The sequence below is a fragment of the Vitis vinifera genome, chromosome 12, assembly GCF_030704535.1.
Source record: "Vitis vinifera cultivar Pinot Noir 40024 chromosome 12, ASM3070453v1".
Classification (NCBI taxonomy): Eukaryota; Viridiplantae; Streptophyta; class Magnoliopsida; order Vitales; family Vitaceae; genus Vitis; species Vitis vinifera.
Genome location: NC_081816.1, coordinates 14,471,097 through 14,491,228, shown reverse-complemented (window position 1 = coordinate 14,491,228; position 20,132 = coordinate 14,471,097). Strand labels below are relative to the sequence as shown.

The window sequence follows — 20,132 nt, the reverse complement described above, 5'->3', positions numbered from 1 at the left end:
CACTCATGGTCTGAGAAAAGAAAAAAGAAAAAAAATAGACTTCCATTGGTTGCTATTATGTAAAAAGATCTGCCTTCTTAATTCCTTCCATTTTGGTTGGTGACATGCTCCATGTGCTGGCCTAAAGGGATTACTATCTATCTCTTCATCTTCGATAACATCTATCTATCTCCTCATTAATGTGGTTAGATATCTGCTACATTAACCAAATTTTAGTTGGTTTTAAGCTTGGAAAATTATAGTTCTTTGCAATCCGCTTCATTTATATATAATAGTTTGTTTCTCACTAAATAATTCCATATTAAGCATCCTTCAAATTTGAGCACCGTTTTGGTGCAACTTTTGGGCTGCCCAAAAGTTCTTTTGGATTCTTGAAGTGCTCTATAGTGTTCTCTATTGCACTTTTAAAACTCCAAAACATTTTGAAGCACAAAATTTTGGGACTGAAATGTTCTTTCTAGTGGGATACTTTTGTGGAAGTCTTTTTAATGAGATAGGTTTCAATTTTATTTTATTTTATATATTAAATAGTACTCTCTTTTGATTTGTTTTTTTATATTAAATAATGCTCTCTTGTTTAGATAGATCACTTCACTAAAAGTTACTAAAATTTATAGTTGTATACATTATGAATGCTTTTGAATTAATATGAAATTGTGGATCTGTCTAGAAATTTCTTGACTAAAGAGCATTAAAATCATGTGAAGAGCGGGCTAATTTTCCATTTTTTTTTCACTTGATGCAACATACAAAGCATATTGGCTATATTTTAATTAACTTAAACACTGATCTAATACTAACTAGAACCATCTTAAAGGAAATTGATCTGAACTCTTTATCATCTTGATCAAATTCTATCAAGTTTATCTTTTATCTCTCTTTGATACACACTTTAATAAACATGTGTGAATCAAATCCTTACTCCCTGTCATAACTTCCGTTGTGCACCACACTCCTAAAATATCATTGTTACCTTTGTGCATCACAATCTTGTCATGTGCCATAATCCCATCATGTGCTATGTATTTAAATCATTTAAACACTTCATCATTGCTACCTTTTAGGATGTAATAAGTGTACAAGAGAAGCTATGGTTATCTTGGATAACGAAACCACATTTCTTGTATCACATTTTGATGAGAGAACAATTGACTCTACTTTCAACTATAATTCTTTCTATACTCTTCTTATGTGTGTTGTTCCCTTTGTCTCTTCTAGAATTCTCAATTTGAGCTTTGATACCAATTTGTCATACTAGTGAAAGCTTTAGTGCTAATATATTAGTGTTAGAATACAAAGATAAAATAAACAACACACAACGGAATACAAGGTTTTAACATAGTTTAAAAGCCATGCCTATATCTACTAATAAGAGAAATCATTCTACTATATTATAGGAAATATTACAAAAGGTAGAAAAATATATACCAATATTAAGCCCTAAAGAATCTTATATTTCTTTGTTCTTTATATCCACATCTTGAATCTTGAACCTTCATTTCACCAGGTGTTTTCTTATTATTCCTCATATCTCTATCTAGCATGTAGACAAACCCATTTCATCCTATTACTTTTTCCCCCATATAACCTAGAATATTTATAAAGACATTCCTAGTAATTTTCCTTATTCTATATATATATATATATATATATTATAATAGCAGGTCAACATAGGAAATCTTCTATATAATATTCTTCATAGAAATGAGTATATATTAATTAGAAATTTGAGTTACTTTCCAACACCGACTAAGGTGTACATTTCATAATAGAAGATTACCATTATTACACATTCTTAAATAATTGGTATTTGATTAGTTTGAGTACTTTGTTTTATGGTAATTAAGAATTCACATTCTTGTTCTAATTCTTGTTGGAAGTTTCCAAGGGCCAAATTTAAATGATTTTATTGTATGTTACTTATTGCTAATATAGTTGAATTTATTCCAGTTGGAATTTTGTAGTGAGGACATCAATTCCAAATTGTCTTGAGATACCGAATACTCTTCATGTTCGACATGTTTCCGAAGACAACTTATTGCACATGGTAATGTTGTGTCATATAGCATTTTTTAAATTTACAAAAGAATAAATATGTTGCTTGCAAATTGAGAACTTTTCTTTTGCACAAATAATTAATGTTTTAGTTTTCTACGATGCATATGCTTTGGGATCATGATCATTTTTGTAGTTGTATCAATATTTTCTAGTAAATTTATTAACTTATAGCATAAAATTTGTAACTATAATCAAAGTAAAAAGCCAAGCAAAAATATGCTTGGACCATCAATCAATGGAGTTAAAGTAACATTAAAAAGTTTAATATATATAAATAGATATAGCTAATATAAAAATCAGTTAGCACAATGGACTTACTAAATATTCACACTTTTATGAATATGTCAAAAATTTAATCATGAGTACCAAGGTACTTCAATTCCACTTCTTCATTATGCATTTTTTTAAGAAAATGATATCTTTTTGTCAATGTTTTTGTTTTGATCATAGAATATCATATTTTTTACCAATGTAGATGCTAATTTATGGTCCATGTGGATCTTAATTGGTTTTTCTTATAGCATGTTAAGCTCTTTTATTAAAATTTTGTCAAATTACCTAACAAACAATTGATTGATGTCAAATATTGTAGGGACAGCAAAGTAGAAATCAAATTATGTCTGATATTTGCATCAATTGTACTCTCCAATCACTCAATTTTGTGCTACCTTGCATATGCTCAACTTTCTTACATTTTTTCTCTATTTTTTAATGGCTTGCAACTATTTTGAGTGAGTAAGTGCATGTAAAGGAGCTTAGTCAAAGTATAAAAATGGAGTGAGAAGAGTACAAGTACATGAAATAGAGGAAAGAACGCACAAAGCTGTTTTCCATTTTGGGCCAATGACCCATGGTGCACAAAATTGCAACCTCCCCATTGCTTATTGCCGTTTTGGGTGCCATAATTGGTCCTACGAGCCATGCTTCCTAAAGGTGGTGTCCTCTTTGTTAAAAAAAATTGTTTATGCTTGGACACACTTTTTTAGCATTTTTCTCTTAGCCTTTAGATCTTTGGGCTTAAGATGCCTCAACATGTCTCTACGTTAGGACAACCTTGGAATGGTATAAATATCCCATTTTGCAATTGTAGAGGGATTGGTCTTCTCCTTTGGAAGGCCTCTTTGATATATTTCTAGGGTTTAGATTTCTTCATGTTTTAGTTTAGATTAATGTAGTCCCCTTTTTGATGTAAGCTTGCTTTGGATGTTTTCCTCTATCTCTCGCTTCTGTGCTTGGATAAATTTTGATAAAAATCAAATATTTCATATTTTTATTCTCTTTATGTAGAGCACATGGTCATGAGGATATTTAGTAACAATATTATCTTGAAAATATCTATCAAATACTATTCCATACTCTTGACCCTTACTACTTTAAGCCATACAAAGCTTTTTTTACAATTCAAAACTTTATTTTTGTTTCCTTTTACGTTATAAGCCATGATTTGTTTCATATATAATTTTTCTTCATGATATCCATTTTAAAAAATTGATTTTTCACATTTTAAATAAATTTTCCTTGTATTTTAATCTATTAAAGAAATTACAACTTATGGTTTCTATAGATGGTAAGTAAATAAAATTACAACATCATGATCAAGGATTAAAATATCAGAAATTATGAAAATCTCAAATTTTAAATTTTATGAAAATATTAGGAAATATAAAAAATATTGAACAAAAATTTGGAAAAAAAGACAAAAGTTTATGAAAATTACATAAATATGAAAAAAAAACTCAAAAATGGTCAAATAGATAATAATAATACACATTGAAGTTGGTTATATATATATATATATCTTGATTTTCATGATAAGAATAATTTAGAATTTCACATGGTATCAGAGCTTATTCTAGGTTATTGGTGTGCTTGGCGAAAACTTTGAGTGCCACCTATCCTTATTTTAAGTTTTTTTGTGGTGTTTTGATTCCTCAGGTTTCATTGTTGATTTCTTTTTTAGTCGTTTCATCTCCATTTATCACTACTATTATGTTTGAAATATTGGACCATACTCCCGCTATCAGTTCTATTAGGGCAACATTAAAAACACTACTAAGCTAAACCATGAGGGAACTATAGAACTTCCAAGCTGCTTAACACCTTATTGAAAAGAAATATCTTCAATAGTCTTAGTTGGTAAGGAAAACTGAGTCATTTAATTGGCATAGGACTAAAGCTTGGATATCCAAACTTTTAGAGCTGGAATGAAGAGGATTCCATATCATGTCTTGGTTATGGAATTTAGTGTCCCTTAAAATTAGTGGAACATGTTTTTTACAACAACTAGGGAGGTTTACAAAGTCATTCGACAAACCTATTCAAAGGTTTGAGATTGTACTCAAAATTTTTAAATCAAGGTGAACATTTCAACTATAAAACAAGGAACTAGATTTGTAATTAAATTTGCCAATATTATGAAGAATTTGTGATAGAAAATTGACTACTACCATAACATTCAAAATTAAATGTAGTGAAGATGCAATAGTGCAAAAAAAATATTATAGAAAGAGAATAAATTTTTGAATTTCTTGTTAGGCTCAACGTGGAGTTTGACCAAGTGCAAGTCTAAGTTTTGGGAAAAGAGGAGCCTCCATCCATGAATGAAATCATCTCCATCATTCGTGCTAAAGAAAATAAGAGAGGTGTGATGCTCAAACCGTCTTTTATTCATGGTTCTACAAAGCCACACAAATTCAACCCAAATCTTATTAGAGAAACTAGATGTTTTGATGAGTTGGTAAAAAATCTCAGTTGTGAAGGACTTTGGTGTACTTACTACTAGAAGCCCTAACACACCAAAGAGAAATGTTGGAAACTTAATGGAAAACCTTAAAACTTGAATTGGAATGTGGGAAATAGAGCATGGAAGAAACATAATCAAGAAATTATGGCAAATTGTGAAGAAAGCCCTCGAGAAAAACATAGTTTCAACAATGAAGAATTTAGAAAACTAAACAAAGAAGAGATAGAAAGGTTAAGATATTTTTTGGTACTTTGAATAAACAATCAAGTATGTGTTCTTTGACACAAACAAGTAAGTTTTCTATTTGTCATACTTTTAAGGGCCTTAGATTTGTTCTTCATTGGCTCTTGGGTCATTAACTTAGGAGACATAGACCACATGACCTACTCTTCTCTTAATACCACAAAGCTCGATTTAAACCAATTTTCAAACAACAATGAATTGGAATCATTCTGCTAACACTAGTCTAGAAACTATTGTTATAAAACCATTGCAAGTTTACTTAAGGAGAAAAATAACCACCATTAAACCCACACATAGTCAAGAGTCTAAACCAATGCTAGACAACAGTTTTATCTCTCCTAATACTTCAAATGTTGACAATGATCTTGATTTACCCATTCCGATTAGGAACATTTTCTACCATTATTTATGTCATTTAATAACTTCTCCCAATCCCACAAAAATCCTCACTCATTTGTACAGCAAAACCACTCCACAAAACCTTTTTGAGGCACTTAATAATGAGAATTAGAGACAAGTCATGAGGGTAAGATAAAGGCCTTACAGAAAAATAGAACATGGGAAATAATAGAGATGTCTAAGAGGAAGAAACCATTTGGGTGTAAATGAGTATATAGAATCAAGTATAACTAAAAATATATAAGTCTAGGTTAGTAGCGAAAGGCTAACACAAACCTAAGGGGTTGATTACCAAGCAACCTTTTCTTTCATAGCTATTATGAATATCGTAAGGGTGTTATTATCATTGGTGACTAATCTCAGTTGGAGCTTACAAAAATTTGATATAAAACAAAAATGCATTTTTGCATGAGGACTTAGAAGAAGAGATCTATATGGAAATTTCTCTAGGATTTTACAAAACTCTTGGTAGAACCAATGCGTGAAAATTAAAGAAAACCTCATATGAATTAAAACAATCTCTAAGAACATGATTTATGAGATTTTCTAACGTGATGTTGGCAATGAAATACAAAGTCAAGGTGACCATACTTTGTTTATTAAGCATTGGACTTCAAAGGGACTGATAACTTTGTTCGTATCTATGGATGATATTATTATAATTGGTAATGATCCTAGAGAAAGGGAGGCTCTTCGATAGTATTTAACTAGAGAATTTGAGATTAAAGAACTTGTTAGATTGAAGTATTTCCTAAGAATCAATGTGGCTCATTCTAAGAAGGGTATCTTTGTTTCATAAAAGAAATATGTGATTGATATTCTTAAAAAAAAAACCAAGAAACTTGGATGTAAGCTAGTGGACAACCCCATAGAACCAAACCATAAATTAGTAGAGGCCTTGGAGGATGGGATTGTAGATCATGGCATGCACTAATGACAAATGTGCAGACTTATTTACTTAGCACATACTAGACCAAAAGTTGCATATGTTGTGAGCATTTTTAGTTTATGCACAATCCCAAAGACACTCATCTTCAAGTAATCTATCGGATCATATACTACGTTAAGGAATTTTTGGTAAAAGGTTGTTATTCAAACAAGCTATGGAGTTATGCTTGAAAGCCTACACTAATCCAAATTATGTTGGATTAATTTTAAATAGAAGATCAACCTTAGAGTACTATACTTTTCTTGGGGATATCTTGTTACTTAGAAAAGTAAAAAGAAGCTAGTGGTTACAAGATCAAGTGTCAAGGTGGAGTTTCGAGTAATGACTCATGGAATTTGTGAATTGTTATGGCTTAAGATTATTTTAAATGATCCTAAAATCAAGTAGAGATACCCTATGAGATTCTACTGTGATAATAAGCCTGCATTCAACATCACTCATAATTTGGTACAGTATGATCAAATAAAACATATGGAAGGAGATTGACATTTCATAAAGAAATAAGCTAGATAGTGGTTTTATTTGGACTCCATATATTGAGACATGTGACCAACTTATAGATGTTGTAACTAAAGATTAGCTAATACCAAATTATAGACATGTGTTTGAAGTTTAGGTCCTATAATTTAGGATTTTTCTCATTTTAGGACTCTTCTTGTACAACTATAAATTAGTTAGGACTTTTTCTCCTTTTAGGACTCCTCTTGTATAATTATAAATTAGTTAGAACTTTTTTCCTTAAAACCCCTTTATGTACAATTGTAAATTAGTTAGTAGGAGATTTGAATTACCATGTATGTAAGGAATTTCTAACTTTTTTTTGAAGAGGTTTCCATTCTCTCCTATGCATCCTTAATGGCCTCACATGTTTCTTGAGTAAGGATTAAATGGTCATTTATTGCCAAAATTTTAGATGAAATATTGGCTCTCTGTGGCAATGCAAACAATTTCACAATTTTATTTTCGGCTATTGAATTTTGCCACTTTTTTCAGTTTTTTTTTTTTTTTAAAGTTTAGATTAATTGTCGATCAATTGGTGATTTTTTTATCATGTGTCACCACATCAATAACGCCTCTAAAATATAAAATCCCTCTTGTATGAATTGATTTATATACTTCAAACTCTAGTACTCACTATGACTTTAATGTAGTTGTTCATGCATACTTTTAGAGGGAATCAATTCTACTATAATTTAAGTTTGCCCAAATATTAACTTATTAGGCTTTTAAGTTTGCCCAAATATTAACTTATTAGGATTTAGGGTTATTGACATGGAAATTCCTACATAAAAGTAGATTGGGAAAACGTTGTAGAGCATAACAAAACTACATTCAAATATTACAACTTTAGAGAAGTGGCCCAATTAAGTGTGGAGATAGATCCTAGAATCTATAAGGTACACAAAATAAAACCTTAGTTAGCAATAATAAAATGCTAACATAGTTAATCAATATATTGGAGCTATATATAGAAATTCTTTAGAGACCATATTGTCATGCCAATAATTAGGTGTGACCTAACCAAGTTACTTCTACCAAGGTTCTTCTTTGCTACACTCCAATGCACGACAAAACTATCTAATATTTTCCATTCTACCATATTTAGCTTACCTCAAAAATTGATAAGATTTTATGAACTTTTCTAAAATACTACTTTTAAGATTAAGAAAATTTTATTTTAATAGATGAAACACATATTTCAATGGGTGAAAACATTTTTATACTCTTTTTTATTTGCTATGGTACCTTTACTATAAAATATATCATATTAGTTGTGAGGGTTTAAACTTGCTCCACCTTTTTTAGCCAAATAAGTCTAGATATTGCAAGTCATGTATATGGGAGAGAGATTGTGATCTATATCATATAAGTTAAAAATGTATAGTTCACATTTTCTTTACTAGCTTCATGGTAGAATTTTCTTTTATTGGTAAATTTTTTTTTTCCTTTCTCTTTTTTCCTAGTGGGACTCCAACCTATAATCATTTAACTTTGCTAAGTGAGTAACTCTCCTTAAACATCCATAAGCTTTAATTTCTTCTAAAGCAATCTTAAATTTAGAATAATCATTTATTAATAAATATGTCATTATTTGAATTAATACTTGAAGTGGATAAGACCGCTTAACTTATTAATTTGTACTTCTTATGATGATATTTTACTAGGGAGGTGACAAAGATCTTTGTGGAAGATTTTGGAACTATCTTATAATAGGTAATGGGTTTAATTTTCTTGTACTTTTTCTTTTCATAAATATTGTGCAATTCATTATAATATAAATGTTGTTAGGAAACATAAGTTGAAAGAAATTTACTAGTCTTGATATGATAAAACTACCAAGAGAGGGACAGGAGAGGGAGAGGGGTAGGTAGTCCATGAGTTGATCCTAAGTTCAAACTTTATTACCCTTCTACACATGTGTTCGAAAACATAGGTCTAACTATTGAGCCCACTCTGGCTCAGCATAGCAACTTAATTGGTGTAAAACACCATGAGTGTTGTCTTGACCGTAGATAATCCACTAAATATGAAAATATGGTATATAGATTTACTTAGTCCAATAAATACACTCCTTAGGATCTTAGATGGACAACACCTTTTTCTATCTTCCACGTTCTCAATGTAGTACTCTTTTGTACTTTTGGTGAATCATTTGAAGCCTTTATCATGGTTGAAACAATTAGAGCTTAGACCTTTGTTAACATCAGGAGTACTTTCAAGATTGCATTGAAAAGTGTCGAGATATGGAGTTTCAAGATTTGTAGATGACAATTTCTCTCTTTGGATTATCTTAACTTTTTTCTTCAAAACAAGTCAATACTCAAAAAACCTTAAACCCTAAATATAAAGAGTTAATTTCCAATTTTTATATATCTTAAAAATCAAGGTTTTGGAATTCAAAATGAAATTTGATACTTCAAAAAATAACAAACTATTTGAACACAAAGAGGCGTTTAAACACCCTTCTTATGTTGTTGAACTTCTACTTAGTGCATTCTCCAATTTCACAAGTTTCAAGCTATTTTCAATTGCTTTTTCAACACTTTTGCATATAATTTCCATTCAAAAAAATTTACCATACCAAAAATGCATCCTTACCTCGAATTTGATGACTTTTTACCTTCCTAAACTCAATTCTATAGTAGCTCAAAGTTTTGTTAGTTGTTAAGACCTAAGAATAAATGCATCTTAATTAATATGAAATGGAAGAAACTAGTCAATATAAAACTAATACATCAATAATATCCTCCTATGGTAATTTTGTGACAAAATAAATAATTATAATGAGGCTCCCCATAGTCTCATAAAAACCTTACTAAATCCAAAACAAGTCCTAATCTAAACTATTTATTATGCTTGCATGTCTCTTTATAATCTATATATTTAAATAATATACAAGTAAAAAGCATAGAATGGCCAAAAATAGAATAAATAAAAATACATAAATATAATCAATGAACTTAAATAACATTTTTACACCCTTTTACTCTTTTTTTCACAAAAATGAAAAATAGAAAAAAAATGCATGATTAGGCACACAAGGAAAATAACCAAGGAAAGGTCTATAACATGCCTGTGTAAATTGGAGCAATATCCAATATACAACCTAACATGAATCAGAGAGTAAACAAAGTACCAAAAGATAATCCAAAATACATATTGAGAAAACAAAGGCTATGCTTAGTTAAGAAAAACACCCAAAAGGGGGGGGGGGGGGGGGGGGGTGAATTGGGTTTTTAAAATCTTTTCAATCACAACAAATTCAAACACAACATAAGCAAAATAAAAAGATAGAGTTTAGAGAAATCAAACTTAGGTTTATAGTGGTTCGGCAATTCCTTGCCTACGTCACTGTCCTCAATCTCCTAACCGAGTGAGGGTTCCACTGACTTGAAGCTTCAACCAAGCTTCCAATCTTCTTACACTTGGATTCCGACTCCAATGGGCTCTTACACAATCTCTTCAAAATTCAAACCTCTTGAAGGCTTTAACACTCAGATTTTTACAAGAAATGTTCCCTCAACCTAGCTTAAGGATAGCTCAAATACAAGACAAAGCTAGGATGACACACAAGAGTGCACTAAAGGATATGCAAGTGGTGATTTAATGCACTATGAAAGAAATGAGAGCTTTTTGATCAAGAACAGGTAGGTAGGCTATTGAATGCAAGTGTTCTCTTATCAATAAATGAAGTGGAGCTCTCAATTTATAGGTTTCTAAGCCCGGGAGTCAAAAACAGCAAAAGGTAAGCTCATCCGATCGAGCTAGGGGTCGACCAGTTCACTAGCCGTTGGAACATTTAATGCATGACAGGTTACCGTTGCCTCGGTCGGACATCGACCGGATCTTGACCGGTAAGAGAATCCCCTCGATCGGGAAGAGAAGGCTACTGGGAGAGAGAGAAACTTTTTGGCCTCCCTCGACTGGTCTTCGATCGGACGAGCACAACCGGTCGACCAGTTCCTCAACCGGTTGAGCCGGTTGACCATAACCTTGACCGGTTGAACCTTTTTGGCCCTGAAAACCTATTTTTTTAATTCCTTTCTTTTCTAACACTTAGGCAAGGTCTTTAGGTGAATTATTAAGCCAATTATAAAATATTTTGCTTAAGGTACATTAGTTAAAAACTCGGGTTTTAATGAAATCGAAGTTTTAAAGAATAAACTGAGTTTTCTAAGTTGCATGAAACGTATGAAAATTCTAAGTGCACTCATGCATTCATCTTACATTAGTTTCCTATGATCACAAGTCTTCCAAGCGTCTCGATCTTGTATCCATATGGTCCTTTGATGAATTTTCGAGTTTATACTTGAGATTCTTAACCATTAAACAAATTAGTCACTTAACCATGGTTTGTTAAAACCCGATTAGGAGAACCCTTGGGCTAACACATATAAATACTCTCTTTCTCTCAACCTAATACATTAAGAAATTTAGAGATCCATGTTAGGAAGAGGAAAAACATGGGTACTCACTCCTCTGATCACAATGAAGTTCAAAATAAGTCCTAAAAAATTCCTTATTTTCACAAGGAGGTTCAAATAATTTCTTAAATTCCTAAAAATCAAGATTCAAAACTTTTGAACACTTTTGGAATATCTAAACACTAACAAGGATCAAAATTTTATATCTAAGAAATTTCTCAATACTCATAGATTTATAATTTTTTAGAAAATTAGCCATATATATATATATATATATATATATATATATATCTTGACAACAAAGGCATGATAAACTATGAGCGGAATCAAAACAATTTTGATTTCAAGAAGACAAAAGATTATCTATATTTAAAAAAGTAAATAAAACATTAGTTAAAAAACTAAAACTTTCATTTTCAAGAGATGGAACTATTAAACACATGAAATTCTCATTTCATCTCTCCTTACCATTTCAACCACTTAATTTAAAGCCCTAAAGTAGAACTCATTTAATTTAAATTTCATCTAGTCAGATGTTTATTTAACATTACTTAATTTCTTTCACATAGATATACATACATATCATGTGATTTTAGAATTTCCCCAAAATTTTAATCTTTACTCTTAATAATTTCTAATTTCTGTAAAGGCCAAAAGTTATAAGCATTGATCACAAACATTCATTACACCTTTACCATAAATTTTAAGGAATTTTCAACTTTTGCAAGTGATAGCTTTCAAGCTTAGAATAATGAAACTAAATTTAGAATTTACTAAAAGTAGATTTTTCACTCCCAAAATTATTTTAATATTTTTAAAATCACAAATGAATGAATTAAACATGATGAACACTCTAAGAACCCATAAGTTAAGTTGAAGAAATAACCTAGTTTGATTCCTTCTGAAAACTAGGAAGAAATAGATTCTTATAACTTTAAAACTTTAGGAACCACTTAAATCACATTATGAAGTATTCAAAAAAATATATACTCTCTAGATCAATTATAATGTTTCTAATCATGGACGGAGATAATAAATTCAAGTCCATCTACCCTAAATTCCATGAAATGCCGAAAAATTTTAAGAAAACAATAACTTAGAGTATTTTAGATCTTCTAAGGAATATGAGTCTAGATCTTAGAACCCTAAAAAAATTTCTCTCCTAAATTCAAAAGCCTAAAATCTAAAAGAGATGCAATCTTAATCTAGGATACTAATCCTTATGGATTTCCTAAGGTTCTCAAATCTAAGAGCATATAAGGGATAAGACACTCCATAAAGAAAATTACTTTAACTAAGCATCAGGTCCTAATCTCATAAATTGATAAACTCCCCCTAAATCTTACACCTAGACTCAATAAAAACTAACTAAAAACAAATTTTGAAATTAAAAATACAAAAAAAATAAAATAAAATAAAAGACAAAAAGACTTAAGAACTCCTAAAATTGCATATTATAGGGATAAATGATGAAACATTAAAACTAAACCCTAGGCTATCGAAAAAATATGATAACTAAGAGGAAGCTCCCAAAGATTTCCTAGAGGATGAAATAGTAAGAGAATTTGAAGAAATGGACTTAGAACTCACTAGACCTGAACCTTGAGGAGCAATTAAGTCATCGTTCTTGATCCAAATTTATCTAATCTTAGGATTAATGCTATATTAACCTTTCCCAGGCATAAATTGAGATTTACTCTCCCTTTTAATATTCAAGATTTGATTGCTGAAGGAGTTTGACTCACTCATTAGCCCATTGACATGTGTTTAGAAGTTTTTGAAGAAACAACCATAGCACTTATTGCCAACTTGTCTAGATCTATTGCAACTTTGTCTTCTTTGAGGTTGATTCCCTAGAAGAGTAACTTTCTTTATCTTTCATAAAAGAAGTCTTTCATTCATAGGAATTTTAGACTTAGTTATGTAACCTAAGTCTCTTTTATCTCCAAAGCCCTAATGTTTTTATGTCATTTCATTTAAGATCTTAGAGTTAGAGTGGAAGATTTTATTTTGACTTCCTAATTTATTTTTCCAACCATGTCAATTTAAGATTAACGACTTATTATTTTCAAGAACAATGTGAAATTTAAATGTAAGGAACTTAATTTTACTAAGAAGATTTTGATGTTCACTTATTACTTCCTTGACATTGCCATCCATGTCAACTTTTTTATATTCTTAGGAATTTAATTTTTCTTTCAAATCAATTCTCTCAAATTCAAGACGTTCAATGAGAGTGATCATTTATTCAAGATCTTCTATAATTTCGTATTCTCAATCTTTAGTTCATAATTCTCATAATACAATGTATTGTATGCCTCTTGGAGGTTATCAAAATCTAATTTTTCCTCACCACTTGATTCATGGGACTATCAATTTTAGAGGATGTGGGAAGTGAGACACTAGCAACAAGATTGTCGTTATCTTCACTTTCAGTTCATCCCATGGGCTCATTATCATTAAATTCATAATCACTTTAAGTCATTTGCAATGTTTTCTTTTTTCTTTTGTTTTTTTAGGTGTAGGGCAACTAAATCAAAGTGTCATTTACCCTTATAGTTGAAACACTCAACTTGAGACAATTTTACTAACTTCTTCTCTTTTTTTTTTTTATAGAAAGATTTCTTTTTTTTTTTTTTTAGCCATCTTTTGTGTTCTTGTTTTGTATTTTCATAAAAAATTTAAATTTTTTAAAAAAGGTTGAAATTTTTTATTGAGTGAGAACATGTTCACTCTCTTCATTATAATCATTCTTTTCTTTTGAGGAGGCCTTAAAAGCTACACCTTTAGATCTCCTAAGGGATGGTAGAGTCATCTCATAGGTTTAAAGAGAAGTTGCAAATTCATCTATCAAGTCATATATTTACTTTGCTTTACTGTAGAAACTTTAAGTCTAAATCTCTTTGGGAGAGATCTCAAGATTTTCCTAACCACTTTGGACCCAAAGATCTCAAAATTAATAATATCATTGAGTTCAATGTAGAACTTAAAGAAGGCCTCATCATATTTCATCTTAATGTTTTCAAACTTAGCAGTCAACATTCAAAGTTTAGACAACTTCATAATGGAAGTGTTCTTATGACTTACTGCTAAGGTATAACAAGCCTCTTTAACATATTTGCAAGTGTCAAGGACTAATCTCATTGAAAATATAATAAAAGGCTTTGACATTCGCCTTACTCTCTTTATTATCCAATTTATCCTCCTCTTACTTGGCTTTTAATTCAAAAGGACTACAATATTTTATTGGGGTAACAACGAAACTCAATTGTGTTCCATACAAGTTCTTCTAGTATTTTCTAGACGAACTCCATTTTAGCCTTCTAGTGAGGGTAGTTATGCTCACAAAAAAAGTGGAGGACAATTAATTTAAGTACCCTCTCTTCACATACCAAGACTTGTAAGAATTGTTCAAAACTTGATTTTTAAAACCAACTTACTTTAATACCACTTGAAAAATGAATTTTATAGTCTTAATATGATAAAACTATTTTTGGAGATAATGGTGTGAAAAGGTAGTCCCTGAATTAATCCTAAGCTCAAACTTTATTACCAATTTTTAGTTTGTCCTTTTTTATTAATTATTCAATGAGGGCTTATCAATCCCATGGATAGATAGATAAATAAAATCAATCACCCAAAATCACATGGCATGTAACATAAAAAAACCACCTACCTACTATGACCATAATTTTCATGCTCACATGCCTTTAGGATCACCCAAGGGAACACATTGTCTCAAACTTATAAGATACCATGGTGTCTATCTTGAGAATACTTGTTGCCATCTATCTTAGAGTGTGTTTGGTTGTGATTTTAGGAAACATTTCTAACTTTTTTAATACTTTGAATGATAAAAAATTCAAGTGCTAGAAAGGTTAGAAACGTATCCTAGAATCACTATCAAATGGGCTCTTGATCAACAATAACCTAATCCACCTAAGGGTCTCACACATAGGTCAAAACCACTAAACGCCTTAACACTAACTCAATATTCTCTCAAGGTTGAGAACTCATATAGCATAGTAACTTGGTGAAGTCATGACTACTTGAAACTCAATGTCATTATTCACCATAGGTCATGTCCAATGTGTAACCATACATACTAGTGCAATCACCATGGGAAACCTCATCCCAATGACCAAGGCAAGTCATCCTTCCAATTAGTAGGTGGTGTTTTACAACCTCAAATGAATTGCCTAAGTCCATGAAACAGTTGTGAACCACTCATCTACTTGCAAGTAGCTCATTCATGACTTGGAATTTTCTATGCAACTCCTAATGTACCCAAGTCATATACAATGCAAGTGATATTAGGCCTGAATGTTTAACACGATTACTACACAAACAAGATAGCAAATAGAAGACCAGAATCATCTTTAAATAATAATAAAATTTATTTATTATTGTATCATGTCATGATTTTTAAGGGCTTTATCCTAACAAGATGGATGCAAATATTCCATTGTGATTAAAGTCCCCTATGAAGAAATATGTCATCGACCCCCTTAAATAGAGATAAGAATGTTGTACTATCATAAAGCTATTGATACCTCAATTAATCTAAAGATAGTGATGACTTCCTTATTGATACCAAACATACTAGAGGCTTTTGAGGAAAGTTTATCGATATGTTGTATAGTTGGCTCACACAGTGCTTATACTTGTAAGGGGTTAGCCAATTTATATATGCACATGGGAGGAGATCTATGGATGACATATACTTGATTGTGAAGGGAAAACTCAACTAATTATAAAGAATAATGAGAAATTACATATGCACATATGTGTGTATAAATACATACACTTGAAGTCAACTCTAAGGAAAAATCTCTTGCTTATTAAATATGATGATTTATAAGGGAATTTTGTACATTTGTAGAAATAGAATGGTGGAGTTGTTATTAATAAAGACAATTTTAGATATGGTACTTATGTTGAGAGAGACTAAGTAGCTTAGAAGAGAAAGTTATTAGGTTTCCCCTAATCCTAAGGTAGTTTTTTTAAATAAAAACACTCATGAAGCATGTAAGATATTTTGTTTGAGATTTTTTTTTTTTTTTTTTTTTTTTTGTGGTGAAAGGGCTTTTCAACTAAAAATTTTGTTTAAAATTTTTGTGGTAATAAGTTTGTCTTGCTCAAAATCTAATCTAGAATGATTGAAATAAACATATATATATATATACTAATAAATTATGAACTCATCTAGAAAAATTCAAAATTTGATTTAATTTGATTTTCATTTTTTTCACATTAGAATCAACTTGTTGGTGTCTTGGTTAAAAATGCAAGTAGTTCTAATTTTTCATACTACACTTGAGAAGCTAGCTATGCATGTTTATAGTTCATTTTATATAGGTGGTCAAATTTATGTGATTATTCTACTTGAATTTTCACATTGTTAAGTCATCACATTTCATCATCTATAGTACATACTTTGGTTTTCAATTTTAAACAAGTGCAAAATATGATTTTAGTGATGAACAATTCACATTGAGTCTTCTACATGGGATGAGTGTTTATATTCAAGTAATAATTTATCACCCTTACCTTTATCCAAATAAATTTAGGAATATTTTAACTTTTGGGCACAATGAGAGTACAAATGATATTTAGTTCCTTGTGCATTAGATCACATACAATAAGAATAAGATGATTGTTTATACCATATGCCTTAACTATATGATATTATATCTTTCTTATATTTGCATTAGGGTTGGATGCTCAAGAATTGTTTGATGCTTCTCACTTTAAATCTTGGCCAAGGTAACTTTTTTAGGCATAATTTCTATCATTGTGATATTATTATATTACTATTTTTAATTAATTCTCTATGCTTTGTAATAATTTTCCGATTTAGTGTAATAATCAAGGGGTAGATGTTTACTATTTGGAATGCTTTGTGATACATTATTAACTTGCTAATTAATTTGGATGGAATGATAGTAAAAGGTAAGAACGCTTTTATTTTCTATAAAGACTATACCACAACTTGAACTTCTAAAGTTAGTGGAAAATGAACTAAAAACATGTGAATCAATGATCGTATGTGTTGCCAACAATTATTTTATCATTAATATAGACTAACACTATGAAATATTAGTAAGATATAAATATATAATACAATACCCTTGAATTTTGTGAGTTCAACTAAAACTTGAGATGAATGGGTACGATTGATTTCTATAAATTGTTTAAGCTATAAGGTGACTTATTAAGAGTGTTCAAGCATTTCTAATTGGTTATGGTATGGATCATATATTTTTCCCATAATTATATTTAAAAGTGTAGACCTTACTTACTATATTAATATTATTTTTTATTATTTGAAAAAAGCATGAAAGGAATAACTTCATTGATGCAGGAACATTACTCTACCTATAAGTGTTAAAATCAAGGTCACCAACATCAATGGAAGAAATTAAACTTACCTCAAAGGTAAACTAATGACATTATTTTCTACCATTTTTGTCATGAGGTTGACATACATTGTAACTTTCATCTTTGTGTCACCCCATCTTAGGATTGGTGTCACATGCATATGTGCCTCTAAAATATAAGATGAGACTGAAAAACTATCTAGAATAAATAATGAAGATGTGATGAGTATCCATGAATCTCTCCCTTATTTCTACCATGAAAATGAAGAAACATCTTACAATATTGGAAAATAGAAAAAAGATATTGCAAGGAAAAAGAAATGAGTTTAGCATTTTTTTTTTTTTAAGAATAGGCATTAGTCAAACCTTTCATCTAGAGTTGGTTTTCTTTAAAATTTGGATTTGAAGAATGTAAAATGTTCAAAGAATAAGTAAATGTTAATGAATATTAGATAAACTAGTGAAGCTTAATGAAGATTTGGGAACAATTATTAGAGATTAACTAAAATACTAAAGTTGAGTGAGGATAAGGAAGGTCAAAGTAATTTATAGAAAAACAAGACCTATAATTGTTTAATTCATAAATAAAATTTTAAATCAAAAACTAAAATGGATTGTGAAAATCCAAACAACAAGGTTGATCCCTTTGTGGATCATTTTTCATGCTCAATAAAAAAAGCAAATGATGAAATGATTTTCAAATGTTTTTTGTTATTTACTAATTCTTCAATACATCAATACTAGATAGCCTCCTTAACATGAATAACAAATATATTTTCAGCTTTGTATCTTTTTCATTTAACAAGAATGGTCATTGAAAATGTCATCCTCCTTGACATGACCATACAAAATTTTATTACATTATATCATGCAATGCTATTTTTTCGGATTTCCACTTTTTGTAATTGATCTATTGTTAGCATTTAGTTCTCAATTGAATGAACATCAATAATATTTCTAATTACTTTTTTCGTATTTATAGCATAAGGTCAATTGTTTGTCTTAACATGCCTAGCTTCCCTGGTAGACTAGACCCTTGGGGCAAGCCAAATTTTAGGAGAAAAAAAGAGGTGAGCTTTTGAAAGTCTTGTTTTACATTAAAAGAAATGAATAATGGAAACATTTTTTTTCAGTTTCATTCAAGCTAACTTTATTTTTCTTAATTTAATTGTTTTATTGAAAATTCTAATGGGGTTGTAATTTGCAGAGAAACTTTACATCATCTTTTGTAGATGATGAACTTCTTGAGATAATAGGATTTAGAGATTCATGGCATGGGGAAATTTTTCTTCCTTTGAATGACCATGGGACTCGTCTTGCACAAGTTAGTTCTATGCATGTATATTTTTTTTAATCAAACCAGGCCTAAAACATGTCTAAAATTGATCATATAATTTTTGTTACAATTATATGTTATGCAAAATATTAATAAGTATTTAAAGTTTTAGTTTTAATATATAATAGTGGTAGTGATGATGAAACTAATATGTTAATAAGATGCATCTTCAAATATCAAGTATAGACTAACTTCTATTTTTTCTTCTTCCTCTTCTTTGTTTACTTCTCAATTCAGGCACACCGAATTCGCTTTGAGCTTCACAAAGGGGTAGCTAAGCATATTGACATGAATTTTGATGGGACAAGATGGAAACAACCTACCCCTATTGGTGATGACAACTTCCTGATTGAAATCTCTTATTCATGTAAAACCAAAATGCTTGCAACTTCAGCTTCAAAATGCAAACACAAATCTAAGTCCTGCTCCAATTAAATCTTTTCAACAGGGTTGAAATCTTCAGTGAGGTTTTCATGCTAAACCTTTATATGAGGATAACATGATAAAAACTTTATATGTATATATATAAAGCCAAAAATATTTGATGGGTGGATATTGATGAAATTATATTTCATTTAAATTTATAAAATATAAACACTTTTAGGTTTCCTTATATAAACTTCTTTGTTATGGTATTGATTTAGAAATGTCGATTATACAACCTTATGATGGATATTTTAATGATTTCATAAAAATCAAAGCAAGCACCACATGAGAGAAACTCTGATAGTCAAGATGAAGCTACTATTATACCAATTTATAGAAATGCCAACTTCACAACCATATGATTGAAAAAGTAAACTATAAGAAATCTTGAATATGAGAGAATTCTACATAACCAAGAAGTTCTTCACATAACCATTTGTCATTGACTTTGACTTTTGATATTTGATTTCATTTATCACATACCTAAAGCACTTACTAACTTTGAAAACCCATTTCACAGCATTAGTTTTATGTTCTGTTGTAACATCAATCACTTTTCATTAGCCATTTTGACAGGGTTTTATATAAAATTGTAGATTTGGCTACAAAGTTCAAGTTTTTATTTATGAATTTATGCATCTAATTTGGTAGGTCATCAATTGTTGGGATAGAG

At 30.1% G+C, this 20,132-nt stretch overlaps 2 long non-coding RNA genes across 2 annotated transcripts; both read left to right on the top strand.

The window, feature by feature from the left end:
• The first annotated feature begins 1,792 nt into the window (after window positions 1–1,792).
• On the top strand, window positions 1,793–17,480 carry LOC104880949 (uncharacterized). The gene is made up of 3 exons (XR_009467161.1): window positions 1,793–2,047; window positions 8,558–8,606; window positions 17,032–17,480. It is a non-coding gene; the product is annotated as an uncharacterized LOC104880949 (long non-coding RNA).
• Window positions 17,481–17,719: 239 nt separating this feature from the next.
• Window positions 17,720–19,586, top strand: LOC132254777 (uncharacterized). The gene is made up of 3 exons (XR_009467149.1): window positions 17,720–17,755; window positions 18,680–18,767; window positions 18,905–19,586. It is a non-coding gene; the product is annotated as an uncharacterized LOC132254777 (long non-coding RNA).
• The last annotated feature ends 546 nt before the right edge of the window (window positions 19,587–20,132 follow it).